At 37.7% G+C, this 7,745-nt stretch overlaps 1 protein-coding gene across 2 annotated transcripts in view; it reads left to right on the forward strand.

Annotated features, from left to right (window-relative positions):
• The first annotated feature begins 5,181 nt into the window (after positions 1-5,181).
• PPP6R3 (protein phosphatase 6, regulatory subunit 3) overlaps positions 5,182-7,745 on the forward strand; it is a 52,239-nt gene continuing 49,675 nt past the window's right edge. The window contains exon 1 of one of the 2 annotated variants that reach the window (XM_009583804.1): positions 5,182-5,360. The gene's annotated coding sequence lies outside the window, so the exon portion shown is untranslated. The remainder of the gene's footprint in view (positions 5,361-7,745) is intronic. The other variant, XM_009583796.1, reaches the window with a different exon arrangement.

A 7,745-nucleotide genomic window follows, 5' to 3' on the forward strand; every position in this document is an offset into this window, starting at 1 on the left:
GAGCGTCTCAGAAAAGTGAAGCTAGTCATGCTCTAGATGTAGTTTCACTATGTAGTGCTAAGTGCTCGTTGTTAAATAACATGGGGCAGGGGGCTTTCTAGCACTTTCTATTACAAAAAATGGTGGTAAAATGCTTGTGGAGGATATTGAATCTCTATTCAGTTGTCTTAATCTTTGAGTGATAAGATGACCCAACTGTTTGGCATTCAGTACTTAATTGACATTCCATATGTATAAAAATACTTTTTCTTTTCCAATTACTTAACTGCATTCTCAGGATATCTGTAGAGATAGGGAAACAGTTGTATAGACTGTTTTCCCAAATATACGGAGTATGTTTTGTGAAGGAAGGGAGAGTGTTCTTGCTTGGTTAAAGGCTCAACTAAAGCCGTAACATCGGCACTAGACTAGGGGAGATTCCAGATGGCACTAAAGCATTTGTCTAAATGCAGATACCAACATTTAGGTAAGCAAGTATGGTAAAGTAGCATCACTTCCCTTGTATCCAGGTGCTGCTGCTGTATTTTATTTCTCTTGCTTGACATTGGAATAACTTTTCTACTCTTGTCCTTGTATTGATAAACATGAAAATTTAGGGATTCTAGAAATAAGTACAGATGGGGCTTAAGCTTTTTGATAAGTGAAGTCAAATTAGTAATCTTTCCCCAAGAGTAAATCAAAATCAAAGGTTTATTTTAACCTGCTTAAATTAAAGATTAAAAGAGGAAATATCTTCAATTTTTCTTTTCATGCTGTTGGACCTGCACACTCTTTGAAGAGTGTTAGGGATTCCAACTTTCAGTTGCATGCAAAACATGTTTGTGATACTATCATGTTAGGGGGGCATTAGCCTGTGTATGTGTGCAGGGTGGGTTGATCAGTTCTGTCAGTTTTTGCAGGATATGGTAGCACAGAAATCATAGGTTATAGTACATTTAGTGGCTCAGTTCTTGATATCCTAATTAAAAGGGCAGTCCTGCCTGACATCTTGTGCAGCTGTCAAAACTTATTTTAATAGTTCTGTAAACCTTAGTATGAAAGTGCAGGCTACCTGAACAACAGGTCCAAGGAACCTTTAGTGAAAGTGAAGATTTAAGCAAGAAGTGACAGACAGCTTTTTTGGATTTAATTTTGAAGTTGCTATCTTAATGCAAGAGTCCACTGTAATTCTGTCAGCAGCTATAGCTGACTGGAGCTTCAGGAGGTAAAACATTGGCAGGCTCCTAGAGGCTGCAGACTTCCACTTCTGAACTGCGAACGATCTTAAGTACTCTTTTTAACAAGACTAAGATTTTGCATAAAAAAGAAAGCTCATAACAGACATGAATGCACTGTCTATACAGAAAGAACACTGGTGTCCTGGTTGTAGAAGTAACCACCTGTCTTCTACCTCTGTGTATGCACCTCAATATTTGATTTGCATCCAACTTTCAAGGCCTAATCAACAAGTTGAAAAGGAGGAACTTGTTTATCTGAACAGTTAAAGGTTATTCAGAGAAAATGGGTATGTTTACATGATACACTACAGTGCCTTGCTAGAAATGTCCAAGCCAGTTATGTGCATGCTTTTGTTTAGTGTGCCATGCCGAGTAATGATTTGGGTTCAAAAGCTGTGTGGCCAGTTAGCATGCTGTTGTGCTCAGGTTAATTAAGGGAAGTGAGAGACAGGGCTGAGTAGCTTTGGTACAGCAAAGTGTCTGATGCAGCTGTATTGCCTTCTAGTAGCATTGCTTCTGGTACTACCTTAGGGAACTCATTATCATACTATTGCCAAATACTGGTAAGCGTGTTCAAACAGTAGTTCTTCTCATCTCTAGCCTGCTCTTTTTCAGCAGCGTTCCATCTGGTTGGATTGAGTGAAATGCTGAAAATTAAATCTGTGGCTCAAGTCACGCACAGCACCAGTGCAGCCATGGTAACTGTATACCTGTGATCTGATGGTAGTGTCTTAGACTTGAAAAAAAAATCCAAACCTACACACTTTTTGACTGGAACAGAATAGAATAAATGCTTAAGAAAAAGAAATCTCTGCTAAAATTCATACATCTAACCTTAAGGCTGTCTCCTTAAGTTAAAATAGTTTTTCCTTTAATGTTCAAACAAAAAAGGAAAAGCGTACTGCTGAAGCAGTCAGTCACCATTACTGACTTTTACGTTTCCAGAGTAGTAGTACAGGAATTCAGGACTCATTTACACTTGCAGATTATCAGGTGGTTGAGACAATAGTAGAACTGATGTTGAATTGCCCAAATTCAGCCTTACATGTCATGTTCTTATTTATCATCAGATTCAGGAGAACTTTTACTGTGCAATCCTGCAGCAGGCCTAAAGTGGTATAATTTGGGGCAAAGATGGAAGAGACAAATCCTGGTTGTCCTGTCCCTAATGGTGTGTTCCCTCTTCCTTGGTCATGCTGGCCCTGGTAATTGACAGACCCTTTGAGCTGTTTCAGCATGTGGACTTGGCAGAAAAACTCCTTCCTTTCCTCCTCCACCGACTGCATTTGTCATCTCTTAAAGTACGTTTTTCACTCAGAAGTGACTTGGCAGAAGTTTGACCAGTGTCGGGGAGCCAACAGAGGGAGACTGCACAGTAAGGGGTAGTGTGGAGCTTCTTTGCATAGCCAACTTAGCCTCTTATAGCACTCCTGTCAGAAACTGGATGGAATTTCAATCCTGGTCCTCATTCTGAGTGTAGATGGTGACATTTCAGCATACAAATGTGCCCACTAAGCAAGGTGTTCGGAACTGATAGCCAAAGCATTCGAAGTTTAAGTCCTAGCATAAGTGAGCCACTTATTACAGTGTTTAAAAGTTGCCGTGGTTATCATGCAGATTTTTCTATAAATGTCACTAGTTCACAAATTAGAATTCTGGACTACATCAGATGCACTGATTTCTCTGCCCTTCAACTGTCTCGACCCTACCAAATGCATGGTGATGGACAACATCTTAAGGCCAAGTTTCTTTCCTTTGGAGACCATCTGTTCAAGGCATTGCTTAAATAAAAGTTTTTGGAAAGAGATGTTCCTGATTAACTTCTGTAGTAAGCCCTAAGACATGAGTGTTCTAAGAAGGACACAAAAAACTAATTTTATATAGCAACTTTATTTCAGATGTAGTAGTTATATAAGTTACTGTTTTGAATGCATGGAATGAATTACTGTAAGATCAGCACTATTCAGTAGCTTGCAGTTCTTGCACTTTTTTTTACCAGGATGTTGCTATTGAAATCTCTGTGGACATATCTTAAGAATTTGTAAGATCTTCTGAAAGTGCATTAAGCTAAGCAGGCTTCTTACTTAGCTCCCACAGGACATAATTGGGGAAGTGATGTTCTCTCCCTTCTTGGAGCTCTACTTCTGAACATAGGTGTGCATTTGGAAGTGATAACCAAGGAAACTTTAGTAAAGCGAACTTAAGTCCAGTAAACTTGTTTACTTTTTCTGCTCTAGTTAGTCATTAGTCACTTAACTCACAAGGGATTGGCAAATCTACTTGACGTGTAGACCTGAAGGTCTAAGGATGAAAAACACGTGACCTTTGAAAGTATTATGGTCAATGTATTACATTAACCTTCAGTTCGTGTGTATGTTGGTTACTAAAATAGCCTTAGAGAAAGTTGTGTTTAGTGTTTGTGTACGTTAATGCTTTGAGTCTTTGTGCTGTTGTGAATAAAATGCAAATGTGGTGGCTTTTGGTTCCAGAACTGTTGGAGATAGCAAGCAACATGATATTTCAAGTCACAAAACTTACTAGCCCTAACAAAGCTAAGAAAAAACACTTCTGTTGGGTGACTGTTTAACTAGAATGCAAGTGTTTCTTTTAGTTCAAGAGGAATTTATTTGTAGTATATATCTTTAGGTTGACAGAGGCTATCTATTAAATCATCTGCAAAGATCAAGAAACAGCTTTGAAGACACAGCTGCTTATCTTTAACATGGAAGATGTAAAGTTAAATCATTCTTCTCTTTGGCAGAATACTTGAAATGCCTTTGAGGCGCATGGTTTGGGTTTTTTTGGGGTTTTTGGTTTTTTTTTTAGCTGAAGATACATTTGTGACAAACTCTGACAGAGTTTTTCAGCCAAATACTAGGTAGTCACTGACATGAATTAATGAGCATGCTACTGTATTTGCTACCCTTCTTAGTTGCTAGTACTTCTACTTTTTTTTTCTATGAACAGTATTACCCATGTTCCCAAAAGAAACAAAAGTATTGTCTTGCTTGAAAGCTGTGTTAAAAAGCAAAATCAAAAAGCCCTCTGTAACTGGTGGAAAGGGAAGGTGAATCTTTGTATTAAAAATTCGTCCTACAACTGCCAGAACAGCTGCATCAGAAAGCTGTTTCATCAATTGATAGGATGCTTTTTCTTGCTTATTTGGTGTTGACCAAAGTGCAGGCAGGTAAGTGTCACTCTGAAGCCAGTTATGGATATCTAATTGAGCTCTTTAATGTTACTTTGCTTTACATTGAAAGACTTAAACTATCAAAAGCAGAGGTTGTCTTAATGATGAATTTTAGGTGACTGAATGCTGTCTTAAAACAGCTGGTTACTTTGTAAGGCTGTATGTGGACTGTATTGTTTTTTTCTAAGTTAAACTGATTTCAAATTGAAACTGGCTGAATTGTTTATACAGACTTACGCCAAAATAACTGGCATTCTTAATGCTTTTACATTTATTTCTGTGCAGGTTTGTGGATAAATCAGATCTTAATATAACAAGAGAATAGTTACGAGGATAGAAAAGACTGCTGCAAAAAACTCTAGTAATGGGTATTTCAGATCTTCTAGATCTGAAGATGTTACTTCATATGAAATTGCTAATAGTTTATAAAAAAAAAAGTCTGGATTCGTGTTAGATTCCACAGTCAAGTGCAGATTATAAAGGCAGTTTTATTTCAATGAGGCAATGAAGTTTCTTCCTTTGTCTCCCAAAAGTAAAGGGGGATGCTTAATTAAAGTTGGTTTAAAAATAAATAAGCCTTTCAGATGACAAGGTGCTTTTGAATTTATTCTGAGAGTATGCTGCACTGAACTGACACTTTTCTTTCTAGCAAGTTGTTTCCTTCTTCGGTTGATATGTCTTATTCCCTGCAAAGCAATGCTTAGTATTCATGCAGTTGTTGAGCTATTGCATAGAACCTGTTAACAGTATTAAATTATAAAATGTTTTTTTTGTCGTTGTAGGAAGAAATCTGCTTCATCTAATTCAATCCTAATTCAGTCCTGCTAATCTGCTAATACTGTAGATTGAAAGATTTTTTGCTGTTGCCAGGATACCCTGTAATGGGCAAGGAGCCCGAGAGAATACAAATCATTCTGTTTTTTTAACTTTAAAAAAGCTTTTGTGTTTAACAGGTAAGAAACTATTAAACTTCGCCTACAGCAGTAGATTTAGCTTCCACATCTATAAAGCCTTATCTTAAATTTTAAGTGGTTCCTGAATGCTTTAAGTTTTTCACATCCCTGATGTCCACTAAAGACTTATTTACCTGACTTCTGTAGGTTCACATCTACCACCTTCTAAGCTGCTCTTCCTTCTGCAGTTCAGACTTTGTGGCCATTCCTTCCCTTTCCTTGCAGCTTTTTTCTGATTACTTTCTAGCTGGCTGTTTCTAACTTTGTCTTTTAACCCACCCTGCTGTTGCACTATCTTCTTTCTCTGCCCCTCTTTGGTCTCACAATGAGAATCAAGGGTCATCTAGACACACTGTTGTGGTTATTCTATTTGTTTTACAGGGAACATGTTTTAAAGTGTTTTGGTTTTGTGCCAGGAGGTTTATCTGCTGCCCAGCCTCCAATTCTTTGGAAGAGTTTCAAAGCAAATGTGTTCATGAACTGACATATATTAGGTATGAATGATGTTTAGCACTATAGGTTATTATATTGAAGTATGGTAATACTGTCTTCTGCAGTTGAATTTTTGGTACTAAACTGCATGCTTCAGTGTAAAATTGACTTCTGGGTACCTATGCATTGTTTAGCTTGCTTTTTATAATATTATGGAACCATCTGCTTTTCTGAGTACACAGATATATTCATTTCCATTTTGAAGGTAATTGGGAGAATTAAAAATATGAAGACTCTAATTGAATTCTGTGACCAATGAGTATTTTAAACATAAAAATGTTTGGCTGTTGAAGTGGAGTTACTAGAAGATGATTCATCTTTTCTACTTGGGCAGGGGATATCAGTATCTAATTTGTAGTTATTGCAGGTAATTAAGATCTATATTTATTAACACTTACTAACCTGTGGTTTGAGGTAGTATAGGAATTGACAAGGTTACACTTGTTGCTTGGTATAAAATTGCTCTTGTAACTTCATTACAAACTGTAGATTTCAGCTTATTTTTTTGTACTTTTGCTGGATGGTTACGACCTCAAATCTTGAGGGATTGGTGCCTTTGAGTAAGTGTTAACTATTTTGTACCTATTTATGTACTCCAGCATGTCAAAGCAATTGATTATTGGTGCATTCAGTCATAGTAGGGGTGTGTGTGTAAAGCACATGATGGATATATATTATCTATATATTATGTAAAAAAAAAAAAAAAACAAAAAACCAAAAAACCAAAACCAAAACACAACCATATTTATAGTTCTGATCTAGATAGAAATGCAACTAGTGTGCATAAATAAGGGAGGCTAGTGTGATAAATAAGGGTGAAAGTGATTTCACTTCTATCTCAATTCTTAACTGTTCTGCAACCATAGCAAGCTCCCTCTTCCCTTGTCTGATAGCGGAGTGAAAGTCCCTACTTACTAGATAATTTGCCTCATTATTAGGAGGAGAGGTGGCAGCTATTAAAGAGGATGCTATGAAAATTACTGTGTCTTCATACAGTTTTCTGATATGTTTCTCAGTCAAGAAGGGACTACCACATGGTGTCTTTTGCTTGCATTTCACTTAAGAGTATGTAGTTACCCTCTGAAAGTACAGTATTTAGCTGAGGAGCATATGTGCTGTAAATGAGTATAATGGCTGGAAGGAATTGGATCTGTAGTACAAGCTTAAATTATACAGTAGCCAGTGAACATGCTGAAGTGTTTCTCTTGTATTCCAAAACATCGTTTGGTTACCCAGGGATTGTTGATGGTATTTGGAAGAAGGTGCAGTGTTTTGTTTTTGGTATGTAAATGAAACTTTACTTGCAAGTAGTTCAAAACAATGAAATGTCACTAGCTTAAGTACAAGGAATGCTCCCCCACAATTTCTGAATCTTAAAACTTAATGATGGCAAGGTCTTACTAAGATGATTATAGAATCATAGAATAGTTTGGATTGGAAGGGACCTTTAAAGGTCATCTAGTCCCACCCCCCTGCAATGAGCGGGGACATCTTCAACTAGATCACATTGCTCAAAGCCCTGTCCAGCCTGACCTTGAATGTGCCCAGGGATGGGGCATCTGCCACCTCTCTGGGCAACATGTACCAGTGTTTCACCACCCTCATTGTAAAAAATTTCTTCCTTTTATCTAGTCTGAATCTACTCTCCTGTAGTTTAAAACCATTACCCCTTGTCCTTCGCAACAGGCCCTGCTAAAAAGTCTGTCCCCATCTTTCTTATAAGCCCCCTTTAAGTACTGATAGGCTGCAATAAGGTCTCACCGAAGCCTTCTCTTCTCCAGGCTGAATAACCCCAACTCTTTCAGCTTTTGCTTATAGGAGAGCTGTTCCATCCCCCTGATCATTTTCATGGCCCTCCTCTAGACCCACTCCAACAGGTCCATGTCTTTCCTG

Source organism: Fulmarus glacialis, unplaced genomic scaffold, assembly GCF_000690835.1.
Source record: "Fulmarus glacialis isolate BGI_N327 unplaced genomic scaffold, ASM69083v1 scaffold13660, whole genome shotgun sequence".
In the NCBI taxonomy this organism is placed as follows: domain Eukaryota; kingdom Metazoa; phylum Chordata; class Aves; order Procellariiformes; family Procellariidae; genus Fulmarus; species Fulmarus glacialis.